This window comes from Equus caballus, chromosome 23, assembly GCF_041296265.1.
Source record: "Equus caballus isolate H_3958 breed thoroughbred chromosome 23, TB-T2T, whole genome shotgun sequence".
Taxonomy (NCBI): Eukaryota; Metazoa; Chordata; class Mammalia; order Perissodactyla; family Equidae; genus Equus; species Equus caballus.
The window spans coordinates 21,089,847-21,107,335 of NC_091706.1; the positions used below are offsets into that span (position 1 = coordinate 21,089,847).

The following is a 17,489-nucleotide window of genomic DNA, read 5'->3' on the forward strand; positions in this document are numbered from 1 at the left end:
ATTTTGAAGATGAAATGAGGTAATATCCATAGAGAGCTCCTTGTGAGCTCGGAAATGCTATGAAGTGCTGGTACTAGAAGCATCAAGTCCTCACCACAGACTTGTAGGCTTGAGTTTGATGTTTGTACCAAATTGTGAAGTAGGTAAACGAGTCCTAGCCCCTTCCCACTCCCTCTCTGTGTCAAGAAGCCCTGTGTCTGCGAGCTTGCTTGTCCCAGAAAAGCAGCTCCCCACTGTGCGAATATTCCTGATCCCCAAACATCCCTTAAATCCTTCATTAAACTCAATTATCCTTCTTCGTACGTTTTCTCTCTTCCTAAACCCACACCTGTGCCGGGCTGTGTGCGATTAGACAGGATCATAGTAAACTCTTTGCAGGGATGGGCAGTGAGGCATCCCTCCCAAGTCTATTTGCTTTATCTACCAAGAAGAGACGGAAGTGGTTTTGCTAAATGAGTGAATTTCAGATGGTGAATTATTGTGCATCTGAGACGAGGTTGTGGTGGGAAAGGAGAGGCCCCTCTGCTGCCCTTCAGGCTGTGCTCTCTGGGTGGTGCCTCTTTCACATGGCTGTGCCTGCTAGCGGTGTCTTGTTAGTTTATGTCTTTTATATAGGATTTTTTTTTCCTTTGTTTCTCGTCCCATGATTATTGGATTCCTAATTCAAGTAGGTAAATGTCTGTATTGGCTTTCTTCTTATTTGTAATTTGTGTCTTTATTCTTGTTCTTTGTTTAGTGGTTACCAGGTGGTTTGTATAACACATGTCATAGATGAGATAGTCCTTTTTCTGATAGCCTCTTGTTTCCTTAAATTAAAACGTTCCATCCCTTTTCTCTTCCCCTTCTAGGTTGTTATTGTCAGATTTGTTTTTTTCCTCTTTCTTTTTGTGTTGTGAGTTTGTGGTTAAAATGACTAGGTTATATTTATTCTTGGTGTTTCTGTTCCATTTATCTTTAATGTTTTATTTAACTTTTGCTAACCTGTTCTGATGGAGAGCTGCTACTTTCTGTTATTGTCCTTCTGCTTATCTCCTTTGTTCTGGATTTTGTAACCCCTTTCCTTTTTTTGATTTTTCAGGTATGAGGGTTTTCCTGAGCATTTCTTGAAGAGGAGGTCTTATGGCAATAAACTCCCTTAACTTTTGTTTATCTGGGAAAGTTTTTATTTCTCCATTGTTTTTGAAGGATATTTTCACTGGGTAGAGTATTCTTGGCTGCAGGTGTTTGTCCTTTAGAGTTTTGAATATTTCATTCCAATCTCTTCTAGACTGTAAGGTATCTCCTGAGAAATCTGCTGATAGCCTTATGAGGGTTCCTGTGTAGGTTATTTTCTTCTGCCTGGCTGCCCTTAGTATTTTCTCTTTGTTGTTGACTTTTGCTAGCTTCACTACTATATGCCTTGGGGTTGGTCTTCTTACATTGATAAAGTTTGGAGATCTATTGGCTTCTGTCACATGAAGTTCCATCTCTCTTCCCAGGTTTGGAAAGTTCTCAGCCATTATTTCTTTGAACAGGCCTTCTGCCCCTTCTTCTTCTCTTCTCCCTCTGGTATCTCCTATGTTGCATCTCCTAATTGAGTTGGATAATTCTTGGAGAGTTTCTTCATTTCTTTTTAGTCTTAGTTCTCTCTCCTCCTCTGTGTGCAGCATTTCTATATTCCTAGCCTCCAAATTGCTAATTCTGTCTTCCATATTATCGACCCTACTGTTCAGAGAGTCCAGATTTTTCTTAATCTCCTCCATTGTGTTCTTCATCTCCAGTATTTCTAATTGGTTCTTCTTTATAGTATCAAGCTCTTTTGTGACATAGCTCCTGAACTCATTGAGTTGTCTATCTGAATTCTCTTTTAACTTGTTGAGTTTTTTAATAATGGCTGTTTTGAAATAATTGTCATTTCGGTTATAGATTTCATTGTCTTTGGGATTGTTTTCTGGGTACTTATCATTTTCCTTCTGTTCTGGAGATTTAATATATTTTTTCATACTGCTTGATGGCGTGGATTTGTGCCTCCACATAGAGATAGAGTTCAGTCGCTGTTTCCACTTGTTGCAACTGGTGTGTGTGTGGGGAGCAGCTGTTTAGACTGCACCAACCAGGAACCCTGTCAGCTGTTACTGACTGGATCTGGGCCCCTCCTCATAGTAACAGTGGTCCTGTGGTGTCCCTCATCAGTTGTGGGGGCAATCGCAAGAGGGCCTTAGGCTGCTGGTACCTACTGTTGCAGACCACCTAGAAGCGCTCCCTCCTTGTGTTCTGCAGCGGTGTTATGGGCTTTCCAAGCAGCCGGGAGCAGGATCACCTATAATTGCAGCTCTGTCACTGCCAGAGCCCACAAGATCACACTTGTCCACTATAGGTCCCAGCAGAGCTATGGGTATCTTCTGCAGTCTGTGGTTAGCTCACCTAGCTGTGCTACTTTTGCCCCAGCACCTTCCAGCCTTGTGATTGCTGGTCAGGACCTCTCCACTAGTGCTGTGCAGAGGCTTTTGCTGAGGCTGCTGTGGGAACCTGGAGTTCCCCCCAGGCCATGTAGGCATTCCACTGGAGCTCCATACAGCCCCCAAGCATGCCCATGGTAACAATGGGTGCCTCTTGCACCATCCCATGCACAGCCAGAGTCTGTGAGCCCTGCAGCGGTGGGTGGTCTGGTGCCCTGCCGGGGAATCTGCTCCCTGGGAGCTTCCCAATGTTCTGAATGCTGGGCAGCGCCTCTTTGCTAATGGCAAGCATAGGCTTTCCCTGCTGGTGGGTGCAAGACCCTGGAGTTTCCCCCTGGGCTTAGGTGTAATCGTGGGGGGCTTAGGTAGGGCTGTTGTCACCTGTTTCCACCATCGCTCCACCGGTGAGTGCACACTCCCGCCCTTGGTGCGTGGCGATGCTATGGGGGAGTCCACTGGAAGACAGCCTCTTGCAGGTACTAGGCTGTCCGGGGGTCCGGGGTCAGAGAGTTTTCACCTATCTCCACCTCCTCCTGGGGGGAAGTCTGTCTGTGTTCCGATGTATAGCAGCACGGGTCTCTCAGGCATCTTGAGATGCTGTCTGGATATCCTTTGTTAACCAGTGAATGCCCAATTAGTTGTAGATTCAAAGGGGGAGAGACAAAGAAGACTACTCACTCTGCCATCTTGGTCCTGCCTCCCTTTATATAGGATTTTAAATTTTTTATACTAGATTTGAGTTGGCTAACAAGTGGTACTAGAATCAAAATATTAAGAAATAACACAAAGTAAGAATCAGGATAAATGGAATGTCCAGCCATGGGGAGAAGCGGAATGCAGGTTTTCAGGCTGTGTGACTTGCACAGTAGTTGTGAGTGGGCCATGTGTTTGTGAGGTTTCTGGAAGGTAACTTGAAAAAGGAAATGTAATCTAAGCATGAGAGGAAAAATTCATTGGTTACCATGGAGGCAAAGATTTCTCAGGGCTTAGCTACCCCCAGGGGCTGCAGGGACAACAGAAGATGTCGTCAACAGCAGCCTCAACAACATCTTATGCCAAAGTCAGAGCAGCTTTCTAGCTTCTTATTTCTTGGCATGTGACTTCCAGACCCTGGTGTTAATGGTACCTTGCCACTTTGGGTCAACGTGGTCCAAATACACAGCTTTCTATGGCTATATTGACTGTGGTTTGGGACACTGACAACTAACTTCACCTATGCCAAGCCGAAGGACACATGATTTTTGAAGGACATTCCAAAGACAGCACACAGTGCTTCCTGTTGTGCCCAGGAAGATGTGAGGAGGACAGGCTGCATCTTATTCCTGGTTTGAATTTTCTGAGGCAGTCCAGGCAGCCCTGACTGTCTGGGAGAATCATCAGTCATTGCATCAGTGACGTGGAAGCTAAGCCAGACCTAAGCCTGGTTTTCTGTACAGAAATGGTCACTTGGGAAGGTGGGGGGGAGGCTTGTCAGGAGGAGCTTGGGTGAACCTGGCTCTCGGACAGAAGTCCAGCCTCCTGTCTCGTGCAAGCAGATCCTGTGGCTGTGCTTGGGGGTCTCCCCACCTCCCGCTGGAATATGGTCATTGTCTCAGGTCCCCCACGATTATGGCAGCCTGTTCACGCGTTGAAGGAATATCAAGCTAATCAGATCTAAGTGCAGACTAGATGTTTTTCCTGTGCATTAATTACAACTTTTGAACATTTTTTTAAGTAAGTAAAAACAAAGAAATATATTTTTAGTGACTGAAGTATCCTTATTTATTTTGGAAACAACATGCAAGTGTTGAAAAAATTAAAAAGAGCCCAGTAATCTCCTTTTATGGCTTTGAAACTATTGATTTTTTCCTGCTTGTCAAAGAAATGCACACTCATTTGCATTGTGTCTTTTTTAGACACAATACAAAAAGCTTAAAGATCTTAAAAGTCCTCCATGATTCCACCACCCAGAGATAATCTCTGTTGACATTTCCCTGCATTTTTTCTGTATTTCTATACATCTAAAGCCATACATATTTTATGTTGATATTCATATCTTCACAGATTAATGGGAAGATGAATATGAAGGTCCAGAGGTGTCCCAGAGTCTTTCTAAGACTACTGAAGATTCCAGGTTCGGAAGGAATATTCCAGATACTCCATTGGGGGAAAAGGTGGAAAGATAAAGAAAAGCTGGTGGATGACGTGAGGACAGAGGATGGGCAAATGCAGGAAAGGAAACGAATGCTGGCTGCGTGCGGACTTGGTGGTCAAGGCAGCACAGAGACTGACCACACACGCTGTGATTTCTGTGACCCCAGAGGGAGGCTTACACTACTCACACTCACAGTGCTCTGACATCACATGTTTCGGGGAGGGGGACTTCCTCAAAACAAGCAATTCTCAGACACTGGCTGGTTGTCCTCAATTTAACTCAATTCTGACACTGTTTACCTGGAGATAGTGTCATATCCCATGGGTTAGGGGCTCAGTCCCATGAAACTATACCCCCTTCATACACCAATCACAAATAGTATAGGTCCCCAGGTTGCCCACAACTTCTGTCCAACTTGACTACAAATTGGAGGTTCCAATGACTTTCTCCCCCTTGGATACAATTACTTGCTAGAACAACTCACAGAACTCAGGGGAACTCTTACTTAAGTTTACCAGTTTATTATATAATAAAGGGTATGATAAAGGATACAGGTGAACAGCCAGATGAAGAGATACATAGAGTGGAGTCTAGGAGTGTCCTAAGCACAGGAGTTTCTGTCCTTGTGGAGTTGGGGCCCGTCACCCTCTCAGTACATGGATGTGTTCACCAACCTGGAAACTCTCCAGATCCCATACTTTTGGGATTTCTATGGAGACTTCATCACGTAGGCATGAATGATCATTAACTCTGATTCCAAACCTCTCCCTTCTTGAGAGAGTGGAGGCTGAAGCTTAAAATTCCAGGCTTCTAATCATTGGTTGGTCTTTCTGGTGATCAGCTCCCAATCAGGATCCATACAGGAGTCGCCTCATTAGAACAAAAGATACTGCTGTCACCCAGGAAGTTACAAGGGATTCAGGAACTCTGTGTCAGGAACCGTGGTCCAAGACCAAATATTAGAAGAAAAGATGCTCCTAGTATTTATATCACTTAGGAAGTTACAAGGGTTTTAGGAAATTTGTGCCAGGAACTAGGGGCAGAGATCAACATATATATTCCCTGTTGTCTCACAGAGGGGTTTCTTCTTCCCTCCCCACCCCACAACATGCTGATCCTGCAAAGAGAAGCTAACTTCAAGAAAGATGGCGGGCAAGGAGTGGTCACATTAGAGAGATAGATGTTTCAGGGCTTTGTAACCGTTCACTGCCTGCGTCCGATGAAGACTGAGGGCTCTCTCTGGTCCATACAAGCCAGAAGTAGGCTCCTCAGAGTATACCAGACCTGAGGAAGAAATGTTGCATGTGGTTACTGAGAGCAGAGGATCTAGACCCAGTCATTATAGGGACCTTCCCGTGGTCATTGGTTATGTTGTTACCGTGTCCATAAGGAAGAGGAATTGAGAACTAATATCCTAACCCACTCTGGAGCCTGTACGGACACTATCCATTTATGGACATTAAATGTTTTATGGCTTTCATGGCCTAAATCATATTTAACCACACTTGTCAAATATTGTCAGAAATAGATGATTATACACAGTTTTCCAGACTGTGTGTGGCCCCCAAGTAGTGATGATCAAGATTCTGGGGCTCAGAATGGGCATGTCTGGTGAGCAGTGCTCACTCACAGACGCCTTTTTAAAAGAAGCTCACGTGTGTGAAGGTGCAGGTCGCACAAAGGGGTCAGGGTTTGAGGACGTCTCCTCCCTTCTTCCAGAAGAGTCTTATTTCTCTGGACAGCGACCATTTGCCACTATTCCTTAAGTGGGAGGAAGGCTATGCTGAGGCACAGCCCAGAGGCAGGAGCAGCTCCTCTGAATGGCCTACAAGCTGTGTGACACACAGAAGGCTCAGAACAAGGAAGGCTGTTTCTACGTCTTGCCCCCGATGAGGTCATTTGGCCTAATTCAGGCTGTGCCCACTGTTGGTCCTCATGGTACAAGTCCATATTTGTGTGGAGAAAGGACTCCCTCTCTTCTGAAGGACAGAGGGAAACCATCTGGGACTCCTCCTGAGTCCCCTTGTTTGAGACACATTTAAGACATCTTCTGTAAGTGACGGTCATGATTTTCCCCAAATAGCCAATCAGTGTTCATTTCAGCAATTTAAGAAGTGGAATTCATAGATTTTGTCCCTTTGGGATAATGCTCTATGTGCTTAGCCACCCCACACTTTGTGGCTTGCTTTGTAAAATACATTTTCCTTTTTTAATCTAGTAAGGTGTTTCCCTGAGTCAGATCTTTTCTTGGTGTGTTTATAGTAAAGCAGAAGAAATTTTGAGCCTTGCACTGGCACTGGCAGCCTCACTGGGAGTCTACTTAGAGCACCAGAACAGCCAGTGTGTGGGAGGTGAGGCTGAGAGTGGAGGCTGATTCTGCAAAACTAAGTGTGTTTCCCTCACGTGCCCTCACATGGCCTCATTCTTTCTCTTCCTTGGCTTCCTTTATCCCACACTCCCTTTTGTGCTCTTGAGGATAAGTCCGGCTTCATTCATTTAGCCTTGCTCTGTCACTTCCAGTGACATACACATGCTTCTACAGTGATGAGTCTGATACAAACTCCATGCCCTGGAGCGAAATGAAATAGGACACCGGACTTAAGAGACGCAAGTGTGTCTTGTCTCTCTTTTCTTTGCATTTTGTTCTGCTTCCACGGAAGAAAGACCCAGATCTGTGTACCTTGGTGAAATGCTGAGTCTTAACCTGGTCAGAGGATGGTGGGGTCTGTGGAAAGAGCTGTTTGGTGTTGGCTGGAGGAGCCACTGTGACCTTGGTCAGTGATGATGGACGATTATTTGAGCCAAATGGAACCTTCCCAGGCTTTACGGTATTTTGGAAGTAATTTTCAAGCTCTGACTTCAGTGAGAAAGAACAGAGCAGACATTTGTTTCCAGGGCAGGGAGATGGGTGGACCGAATGGTAAGGAAAGTCTTACTGTATAATTTTCAGTAAGTGAAAATTATGACTCTTCTTATACAAACATACAGTGAGCATGTGTCAAAGATTTATTTACCTCATTAATGAGGGAACTGGCAGAATGGCAAAGCTGATTCCAAGGAGAATATGGAGACTTTGGTATACACAGTCAATGAAACGAAACCATGCCCAAATAAGGTTTCCTGAGACAGGACTGAGATATACAATTTTATATAAGGTGATAAAACCATTGCCTTTGGCTTATGGGACAAAAAAAAGTGGAACGGAAACTATTTTCAGCTCATCATTCTTCTTCAAGTTAACATCTAACTTTACAGGCTGCACCCTAAAGGGTAGTAAATATTGTCAAGTTATTTTCCATAAAGCATCAGGTGCCCTATGTTGCTTTGTAAGACAATGCTCTATGTGACCTGAAGGAAACCTAGTCATATTTTTTACTTATTTCCAAATTTCAGACAATCTTTCTTAACAGTACATAGTGGAACCGTCGCAGAAGTGGTTCCACTCGTGAACATCTGGACAGCCTTCTGATTTCGTTTGCTGTTTATTCTAAATGGTTAGCTATTTCAGGGGTACCTAGGGCCTGAATGGTGTTTCAGTTTGCTTGATCCTTCTTTCTTCTCAGTGTGGTCTGATGGACTGTTTTCAGGGACGGCAGCTTCTAGGAAAACCGTCTGGATCGGTATTCTTTTCCTGTGCACTCCCTTGTGTTTTACTGTCCGTCCAGGTTGGGAAAGTTCAGTCATAGAGTGAAAATGTATATCCTTAAATGGCATGATTATTTTTGGAAGGGTATAACTTAAAAACAAAATTGTACTTTTGTCTAGTTCCAGAACACAGTTTTAAATGAATCTTTTGAAGTAATTGGTTTCAATACAGGAAATGACTATAGTGTCTTTAAGTTTATATGCAATAACATTTTATATTTTTGACTTGAAAACTTTCAAGTTACCCCTTTATTGCCCCCCGAAGCAACGTTTTCTTTGCTGATGTGTCAACCTTTTCTGCATGCACAGACATACAGCACATGGGCACACATATAATAAATCTGACTAACTTTGACCTCATGAAATAAAAGTCTGTGATTAATTCAGATGCACTAGATTCTTATTTAGAAAAAGTTAAATATCGTGAAGCCCTTCGAGTCCGTTGTGGTGTCAGCTGTGCAGACTGCTTTATGTGCCAATTACTTTACTTAATTATGTTTCAGGAGCTATGATTTGACCCACAGCGTGACAGAATAGCAAATAGTTTTAATGGATTTCCACGGTCATTTCTTTCTTTGGGGAGCTGCATAATCTCAAGGAGGATGCTGCAAAGTCAGAGTCCAGGATCAGAAGGCTAGGAGAGGGATTTCTGGGAATAGGGGCAGGGTGAGCTACAGTCAGACTGAACCTGGGACCCATGAGTCACAGGATAAGACCCAACTATATGTCATCTACAAGATACCCACTTTAAATATAAAGGCGCGTATAGGTTAAAAGTCAATGGATGAAGAAAGATATGCCCTGCTAACACTAATCAAAAGAAAATGGGAATAGCTATATTAACTTCAGACAGCAAGGAAAGTTATCAGTGATAAAGAGGGGCATTACATAATGATAAAGGGGCCATTTCTCCAAGAAGATATAACAATCCTTAGCATGTGTGCCTGACAACAGAGCGTCCAACTACGTGAGGTGAAAACTGGTAGAACCGCGAGGCGAAGTAGATGAATCCGCTGTTGTCGTTGGAGACTTGACCACCCCTCTCTCTGCAAAGGAGCCATGAGTGAAAGGAGTGGGTGCATGGCGGGGGCTGCCAGGGAGACCTCGGTGCTCCAGGAACTCCCGGGCATGTGCAGATTCAGGGCACTCTTCCTAATAATTAGTTTGTGGGGATTAATTTTTGTTTCAAGCCAGGTTCTAAGGTTCTAGGGATTTTTGGGTGGTCCAGCCAGTTTCTCCATATTGTGGTCTGAGGACCCCATTAGAGTCACTGGGGCAGGGGATCGTTAAAAATATGTAGATTCCTGGTTTCCACCTCGGATTTGCTAAATTGGGATCTGGGGGTGGGCCGGGAAGTCTCCATTTTAAATAAGCCTCTCAGGTAATTCTCAAAAATTTGAGAATCACTGAAATGATTGTTGTGTTGCTTGTGCCTCCCCCTTCACCCCTCAACCCTCGTCCCAAATAAAAACCAAACGAACGAAACATTCTTCATTGCAATCATGTTGGCTTCCTGTTAAGATGAAAGCTACCAGACTAAGATAATTCCTACCAAGGAAAAGTGGCTAAAAGGCAGCCTTGTGGAGGGTGTTTGTGGTTTAGAGAAGGGTTTTGTATCCTCGTGACTCACTGGGAGGCCCAGTGTTCAACGGGAGCTTCTTGATCTGGAGCCCCGAGCTCCCCACTGGCTTCCTGGTTTGCGGGGGCTTCAGACCCCACTTTGAGAGGCATCACTTTCTCTTAAGTAGGACACTTGACTTTGTTAGAACTTCCCTTTTCCAAATTAGGCTGGACAGGAGGATTTTCCAGGTGGTTCTGGATATTTGAGTTCAGAAGGCTCCTGGGCACACTGCATGTCAACTGAGAGGAAATGAAATGAGGTCTGTGTGATGTTCACATCACATCCTGAGTGCCAAGCACATTTATACCTAGTACATGTGTTCCAGACTTTTCTGTCATTCTATGTGTGTGTGTGTGTGTATGTGCACTTACGTGAGTGGGTCCATATGCACGTGTATACATAATATATGTTGTATGTGACAATAGGGCCATATTGTATAAATACATATAAACAGAGATTAAAAGAAAATCATCATTGGAGTGATGGTCCAATTTCCACATGGGCGGCTGCAGAACTGGGTAAGCACTGAACAAGAACTAAATAAAGGATGCAGATGTTAGCATCTTACGTTAATTATAGTTTTCTCTTGAAAGGTCATAAATTACTGATCATGGAGCGACACTGTTTTCCCCTTGCTCTCCATTGGAAACCAGAAGAATCCCTAAGCTTTAAGTCTAAGACATTGGGAGAGAATTGTTCATAAACATGGCCTGTGTCTGCTTTGGTATGAGCCGGTTTGCTTTTAAAAGCTTGTTGAATGAGTTAATGATCCAGAAACCCTGCTGATCTACTGTGGTTAAGCAGGAGGGCATGGTTGAGCGGAGGTTTATTGGGCTGGTGCCATGTGCCAGGCAGGGGGCCGAGGGCTTCACATGCACCGTCTCATTTAGTGAGCGACACTTAGCCCAATTCACAGTTGGGGAAACTGAGGCTCAGAGAGCCAAGTGGCTTGTCCCAGGTGACACAGCCAGGAAGGGCCAGGACCAAGATGTGAACTGAAGTCCCTTTGTGTCTAATGCCACTGCCAGGGACAACAGACCAAATTTTTTTTCTGCTCTGTGGAGACCAGTGGCACAACATCCTAAAAGGGACCTGGAACTCTACCCGAGACTCAGGTGGCCAAGAGTCCAGTAGTTGAGGCACAGAACAACCTAGCTAGGACTAGTGTTCATTTTGTGGGTTTGGGGAGAATTTGATGTTTGTGAAAGAATTTGATATTTGGAAAGAAGTCTGTGAAGAAGCCTTCCGCTTCCCTTCAGTCTCAAACAGTGCGCCCCCTGCTGCTTTGAAGAGGAGGTGGTAAAGTGGGAAGGTGCGGAACTGAGCAAGGTGGTGGCTTCTGAGGGATCCCCTTTAAAGAGTGTTGCCTGTAAGGAAGACAGGAGAGGGACAGGCGTGGTTCTGGGAGAAGGCCTAATCCCTCTTCCCCTTATCTTACAGTCTTTCCTCACCTCTTGCTTCCTCCATAATTGCTGAGCATGCAGAAATTTGTGATGTGGTTAAAGGTCACTTCCACCCATGTCCTTTGTTAATATAATGCACAAAGCAAGCACTAATTAGACTTTTTACTGTCCCTAGATTTTTGCTTTTTTCGTAAAGAAACATTTTAAGAATGAAAATGATTCAAGTGCTTTTCTATTGTGCTTGAATTTACATTGCATATGAAGTTATATCCTTTTTATGCTACACTTCAAAACAGATTTTCTGCAAGTTTTGGGTGAGTGACCTATGGCCTTTGTTTTAAAAGTTTAACCTGCTGGGCTGGACATCCTTGACAGTTCCAGAGGGCTTGGGGCAGTGTTGACATTTTCTGTGGCGTGGTGGCAGGGTTCACTATGCTTCGCACTTGAGACCTTGGAATGTGAGTGGGCTGTGGGGGAACATGGCCGGCCAGGCTGTGGGCAGGCAGCCACACAAAGGGCACACAGTCACATTCCTCCAGGGTCACCAGGCAAGCATGCTGGCTGATGGCCATCTGACAGTGTTCTCTGGCATTCTCCTGGGAGTGGATTCCTGGATTCCTTGGTGCAGGGGAGGCATAGTGACCCAGACAGACACTGCTCCTGGCTCAGTGTCAAGACCAGAGCTGTAGAAGCAGTTGATGGGGAGGTGGCAGGGCTTCTAAAAGGGTTCATCATCCCAGGAATAGGCTAGGCATGCAGAGGGCAGGGTCATGGGGAAGACTCTTGAATTGCAGTGTTTTGATCCCAACCCTGCCAGGTGTGTGGCACAGTCCCCTCCAGCTGCCAGATTTGGGAGGGCAGCAGGGGTAGGGAATTGAGTAATGAATGGGATGTTCAGTGCCCAGTGAGGATTGTCTGTGCCTAGAGCTGCCACGGGTTCCTCTGAAGAGTCCGGGGTTTCTCTGAAGAAGGCAAAGCCCCACATGTAACTAGGTGTCCTCTCTCTGCAGAACGCTGTGCCAGCAGCTGGCAGGCAAGCATGTTCACCACGTGGGGATCGTTCGATAAGAGCTCTTTCCTGAAAGGCAAATGGAAACTTCTGATTAGAACTCAGGCCAGGCCATGGGGCGAGAGTATTGAAAAATAACCACAAATGCAGTCACAAAACTGGGAAAACCAAAATAATCAAGGAGCTTCCAGATTGCAGAAATTAAAAAGGGCATTAAAATCAACAGATCACCAAAAAGGGAGAGCCAAGGCAAGTGACACGTTTGACACCTTTGAAGGTTCAGCAAAAGCTGATACTCCCAGGAACTGAAATGGTAGAGATGCCGAATGTTTAATCTCAGTGTTCAAAAAAAGAAACAAAGCTAAACTGCAAAGCTGTTTAAGATTATTACCTGTGAAATACAAAGTAAAACGTTAAAATAGAATCCAAAGAAAAATCAAAATAGTCTAAGGATGAAAAGTATTGAAAACAAATTAAGATAAATTCAAACTTTGGAATGTAATTGTTTGTCCTAGAGTTTTTAAGAAGACAAAGATGACCTTGGAGGGCAGAACAAGTCCTTCTAACTCCTATTCCTGGAAATGTACTAGAATAAGTTATTCACAGGGAATAATAAACATTTGGAAGCACATGTGGTGCTGGTTTCATTTTGCAAAACAAGAAATACGTTACAGCAACGTCATGTTCATTTATGGCTGAGGGTCTGGTTGGACAAGGGAAACAATGCATCTAAAGTGGGCGACGTTCTGAAACATCCACACCATCCGACAGTCCCAATGAGCTAGAAATGCAGAAGCTGGAACACACACGCTCCTTAAACGTGTTCACAAGGGGCCAATGGATCCCATCTGGAAGGCAGTGCTGCTCAGTGTGAAATTACAGGACATGCTTTGTGTGTCAGAGGGATCCAATGTCATTTTATATAAATCGCAAGAAAATCTCATTGCTGAATCTAGGGATCAAAGGCTAAAATTCCTAGTCGAGTCAGACAGGTGATCTGAGTAGAGTGGGTGCCTGGCCAAAGGGGCAGCTGTTTGTTACTCTCCCCCAGCTCACTCCCTGATGTGTTGAGCTGCTGTTACCTGATCAGGTGAGTTTGCAAGGGAGCCCAGTTTTTCAAATTTTAGGGGAAAGCTTCTAATTTTTAAACATTGGCTTTGAGACATCAAAGATATGGTCATTGGACCTGGAGTGTGCTAACTCTGGCTTTCAACCTTAAAGGATATAATAGGCAAATGTTTTCTGACTCTCTGGTGTGAAATGAAAGACTTTTCTGAAAAGTCAAGCAAGTTTGTGAAAGTAAAAAGAATTTTTCCTTTATCATGGTCATAATTTTATAATTTTCTGACTTGAGGAATAAACATGCGAAGAGGCTGATGATGTCGGCTTACTAATTATTCTCCTCTGAGCATTAGTGAGATCTTTGTGATCTGTGTGTATCTAGACACACATGATGTATATATATGCATATGTATAGATATATATACACACATGTACATAAACAGTCCTCAGTATGGCTCTTGGTACTGATTACTCACTTTCTCCCAAATTGAGCTGATCCTTGGGTTTTATTTGGCAGACGCAGTATGCTGCAGAAGGAGGGGACAGTGGCAGAAAGAGGCTGTCCTTTAGGAAGGTCTTTTTGCAGTGGTTTGTAGGATACAGAGGAGGGATGAGATAGAGGGGCAGGGAGATGAGTTGGGCAGGAGTCTCTCGAAGATCTCTCAACTAGAGTTGTTGAGGCCAAGAGTAGGAATAAAGTAGCCTCCATGTGATAAGGAGGGGCTTGATGAAAACATGGGTCATATAGAATAAGACAGCATTTAGTAAGTGGTTAGTGATGGAAAACAGAGGAGTTCCTGGAGGTTGCAAGGTTTCAAGTCTAAGAAACTGGCAAATGGTGGCAAGGAGAAGCAGTCGGTGAAGGTTCTGTGTGATCAAGGAAGATGACTCTGGCTTGGGGCCTGTTGATTTACAGATGAGATGTCAAGCCTAGATATAGAGCTTGAGACCCATCTCTTCTCCACATAGAAGCCATATTTGGAACTAGGTGACTCATGAGATCCCTGAGCAAATGACAAACAGGTAAGAGACAAAGATGTAGGTTGAGGAAAAAGAACAGGAGCTAAATGGAAGCCAAGAGAGAAAAGAGTTTCAAGAAGTGGAGGACTAATGAGCTCCCACTTGGTACCTGGTGTCATGAGCATGTTCTCACTGAAGCCTCATAAGGGTCTAGGAAGAGATGTGATTGCCCCATGTTATAGATGAGGAAACTGGGTTAAGAAATGAGAGGCTGGCAAGGAAGTGGGACTGTGGGACAGAGTGGGTTCTTTCAAGAAGATGGGTGGGAAATGGAGTGAGAGAGAGCTTGGTGGGTGAGGGCATATTGGAGTGAAAGGAAAGGGCATTTCTGAGGATGTCATAGGAGCATGTTTGTCATCTGCGGGCAGGGGTCAAAGGGAGAGGACGAGCCAGAAGATGAGGCTGGAGATGGGTAAATAATTGGTGGGCTGAGATGAAAAGCCGGGGATGAGAGATCTTCAGAGCGACAGGAACCTGAAAGCATGCTCTCCATGTGCAGAGGCCCTCAGCAGTGGTGAGAAATCACAGCAGGAGAGGGACAGATCTGAAAGGAGTGACCTGTTCTGGGAGCCGATGGGCAATTACACTTTACTATGAACAGAAGTATTCGTTGTGTCTTTTCTTTTTATCTGAACATCTTCTCTGGATCATTCATGTTAATTCTCGTGAATTATAGATACTTCAGCTCAAATTAATCCAGCCTAGATTTGGTAGAGATGACTTTAATTGGCTTTCACTTTTCTCCCAGGAGACCATGTCATTATTAGTTGCTGTCACATGAAGTTCTGTTTTGCTTTTGGTTTTTAGCCTCAGTGAAGAACAGGGCTACATATCAAGAGCAATTTGGGAGGGATTCATTTGTTATTGTGATGGGTCATTATCAAGATAACGTGTTTAACATATACCCTATTGTCATTGAGATTTTTCTGGAAAAAGCTCTGTGTTATTGGTAAGAAAGAACTTGGGCTTTGAGGTTATTGGGTACAAATCTCACTACAGTGTTGCCCAAGGGTGTGATCTTAGGCTGAAGGCATCACTTCAGAGTCGCCAACTGCAAGGTAATAATTACACCTTACAATGTTTTCATGATAATTAGAAATATGTGAAAACACCTAGCACATGCCTTAGTAAACGGTGGAAATAATAATAGTAATAAATCAACTGGGGACTAAATGTTGTTGTTTGTAAAAGATATCAGACAAACATAAGAGTATAATATATGTGTATAATAGGTGTGTGTGGTTTGTGTATGTGTATATGTACACATATGTATATACATGAACTATTTTCCCATTCTCTTCTTTTTTTTTTTTTTTTTGAGGAAGATTAGCCCTGAGCTAACATCTGCCAATCCTCCTCTTTTTGCTGAGGAAGACTGGCCCTGAGTGAACATCCATGCCCATCTTCCTCTACTTTATATGTGGGATGCCTACCACAGCATGGCTTGCCACATGGTGCCATGTCTGCATCTGGGATCTGAACCGGTGAACCCTGGGCCGCCGAAGCAGAACGTGCAAACTTAACCACTGTGCCACCGGGCCGGCCCTTCTCATTCTCTTCTTGATGGATATTTGAATTGTTTCCAGTTTTATTCTATTACAAACCATGCTTCTATAGAAACTCTTGTACATCCCTCCTGGTGCGCACGTGCTAGACTTTCTTCAGACTTTCTCCCTGAGAGCGGAGGTCCTCGTGATGTCCGTCTTCTCCTCTGCTGGGTAATGGCCAATCATTTTCTAAAGTGGTTGTGCTCATTCACACTCCCACCAGCAGGGCGTGAGAATTTCCAGTTTCTCTGACTTCCACCAACCTTTGGGAATGTCAGACTTTAAAATGTTTGCCATTCTCATGGGAATGAAATGCCATCTTGTTTTTTAATTAGCATTTTCCTGATTACTGATCAGTTGAGCATCTTTTTATATGTTTGTTGGCCTTGTGAGTTTTCTCTTTCATGAAATGCCTATTTATGCTTTTTGTTCATTTTTTTCTAGACTCATCTTTTTAAAAAGTATAAAGTCACTGAGTCAGACATATATATGTGTATATGTATACACATATATATGACAAAGTTCGAGAGTCAATTCATGCTAATATTAGCTGATATTCTTACTTTATGTGGCAGAAACATCAAGTGTAGTGCCTATACCCAATAAGTATCTGTCATAGCAGGTGCTGGATGATGAGTATTGCGTGAATGAATACAGAGAGACAAACAGGCCTGCCATCAAAGATGCACACTTAGCACATCACGAGAGGGGCTGTTCTAAACCAGGACCCTGCAAGCCTGTTTTCCATGTTCGGCTTCCTAAGGGTTGGGTGACTGGACAACCCCTTAGTGGTGGCTCCTTCAGTGAAGTCTGCACCTCCTGGCCTCTGGGGTTATTATGACGGAGGAAGGGGAGCCCCGATGTGCCACCCCCCACAGTGATAGAAGCCGGGTGCCCTCCATACCATGCCCCAGAGGTCCCAGGTTTCCTGCTGTGTGGAAGCACCTTGGCTGCTCCCCCAGGATTCACATTCCGTGGGGTGTGACCAGGGCCTGGGAATCTGACTTGTGAACAGATGTCCCACGTAATTCCTATTTCTAGGTGACTTTGGGACATCCTGCTCAAGCCCAATTCCTGGAACTGAGATCCAGTGGGGAAGGTCCCTTGAGTGCTTTTCTTTTTACTTCTTTGGCACAAATGGAGCTGGGAAACAATATAATTAGGGGACAACATGTGGCTCTAGAATGAAGATTTCTTGGTTTCCCATAACTAGCTATGTTCCCTTTCCAAGCGCTCAAGTCTGTGCCAGACAACTCTTGGCTCCCTCCGACCAGCAGCTGGCCCCGTGCCACCTAACTTCCTTGGTGTCTCCACTGCCACATACATTGATGTGTCACATAATTTTCTCCATGGTCCCCAAACCTGCCCCTTCCCCACTGCGGCCAGGCAGTCTTTCTAAATGTCCCCTGCATGAGACCTTTCAAGGGCTTCCAGAGCTCTTAGGAAAGACCTAGCCTGGTCCTGGAGTCACAAGGACCTTTCTGTCCCTTCCCGTAAGCACTTTCTTTGACCCCTCCTTGCCTGTGACTTATTATCTTATTCCAGCAAGTTGATCTCTTCGGTGTGGAAACATGAGACTCTCTCTCTCACCAGACATTTTGCTTCTGCTC

The 17,489-nt window shown here is 44.4% G+C and overlaps 1 protein-coding gene across 12 annotated transcripts in view; it reads left to right on the forward strand.

The window, feature by feature from the left end:
• LOC102147868 (FERM domain-containing protein 3) overlaps nt 1-17,489 on the forward strand; it is a 277,621-nt gene that overhangs the window by 170,426 nt on the left and 89,706 nt on the right. For 5 of the 12 annotated variants that reach the window (XR_011431334.1, XR_011431337.1, XR_011431348.1 and 2 more), the window contains one exon: nt 4,482-8,603. The exons of the other annotated variants lie outside the window; for them this stretch is intronic. The gene's annotated coding sequence lies outside the window, so the exon portion shown is untranslated. Of the gene's footprint in view, nt 1-4,481; nt 8,604-17,489 lie in introns of those variants that run through there. 12 annotated transcript variants of the gene reach the window in all.